Consider the following 1,330-nt stretch of genomic DNA (forward strand, 5'->3'; position numbering starts at 1 on the left):
ATTCGGGGAATAAACACAGCTGTAATTTCCACTGTGATGAAGACTAGCTCTGGATATGATGAACGTAGTGTCACTTTGATCTTGCTTCTGGGCGAGATACTGGATTCCGCACCCATTTATTAACAAATAAATAAAAACCATGGAGTCTTTCTTTTTCCCAAATGTGCTGCATGTTACAATAAAGTCACTGTTTTCACTTATAATCGTCTGCTGGGCCAGGATCTTTGCAGGAAAAATATCTGTGTGACATCATAGTGAGCAATATAGGTAATGATGAGCGCAACCTAGTAACATTTAGGAATACAGAAGAGACATATCTTGTAATGAAGGAAACTGAACTTACCTTCAGTTTGGCTTATGACTTGGTTTGCCAGAACACCTTGAAGAAAAGAAGTGAAAAATTAAATGAATCCTTTCAGTTTAAATAGATAGAAAACAGTTTCACTTAAAGATGTAGATGTTATCTGTTAGTGTACTCACACAGAAGAGCGATTATTATGTTCATCATTATAGAAAATGAGCCGCCCTTACAGACCTTCTGCAGCATATCTTCTGAAAGCTTCTCAAAGTCCAAAACCACAGAGTGGTTAAAGAGTAAATGACCATATGCAAACATGCAATTATAACATACCCCTACCTGCTCCTTGTATGGTGGCAATAGATATTTACGTGTTAGGATTAAAAATAATATCTACAAACAAATAATACTTACCACACTGTACTGTTATACTATTTTACTCTCATATACATTATATACCCATTTAGCTTTTGCTAACACTCTATTTCTCTCTTTTTGTCAGATAATTTGCTTCTTCAGTTATCTTACCTTGCTCTGATTCTGTATAATAAGTCAGTCTGACGTACTGACAACTATACCCAATACAGGGTACTTATCTTCTTTCACTTTCCACTTTGCACTGAGGAAATGCACCCGTCCATTTTCCTCTGCTTATGCAATTTGGTTTGGGTGGGAGTGTAGTGGGGGGTGGAGGCAATGGCAGGGTACACCCTGGACAGGTCAACAGTCTGTCACGGGGCTAACACAGACAAACAGGTGGCAATTTACACACACACCTCTGGGCAATTTAGGATCACTAGCTAACCTCCACTAACTGTATGTCTTTGACTATGGCACAATGGAGGACATATATATACAATGAAAAGTGAAAATAACTATAGTGATTCAAATGCAATACAATCTCCATAAAAATTTAATCCACAAATTAAGCAAACTAAAAAGCAACCACACACAGAGACACACACGTTAGCTTTTCTGAAGAGTGCACTGGTTGACACTGACTGAAGAAAGATTCTGATCCAGCTGACCAAA

General features: G+C 37.8%; 1 long non-coding RNA gene across 1 annotated transcript; it reads right to left on the reverse strand.

The window, feature by feature from the left end:
- Positions 1–8: 8 nt before the first annotated feature.
- LOC121812654 lies at positions 9–910 on the reverse strand. Its single transcript, XR_006053230.1, has 3 exons — positions 481–910; positions 344–379; positions 9–239 (listed from the first exon to the last, which is right to left on the reverse strand). It is a non-coding gene; the product is annotated as an uncharacterized LOC121812654 (long non-coding RNA).
- Between the last annotated feature and the right edge of the window lie 420 nt (positions 911–1,330).

Source organism: Haplochromis burtoni, unplaced genomic scaffold (genome assembly GCF_018398535.1).
Source record: "Haplochromis burtoni strain Fernald_Lab_line unplaced genomic scaffold, NCSU_Asbu1 Contig_2, whole genome shotgun sequence".
NCBI classification, from domain to species: domain Eukaryota; kingdom Metazoa; phylum Chordata; class Actinopteri; order Cichliformes; family Cichlidae; genus Haplochromis; species Haplochromis burtoni.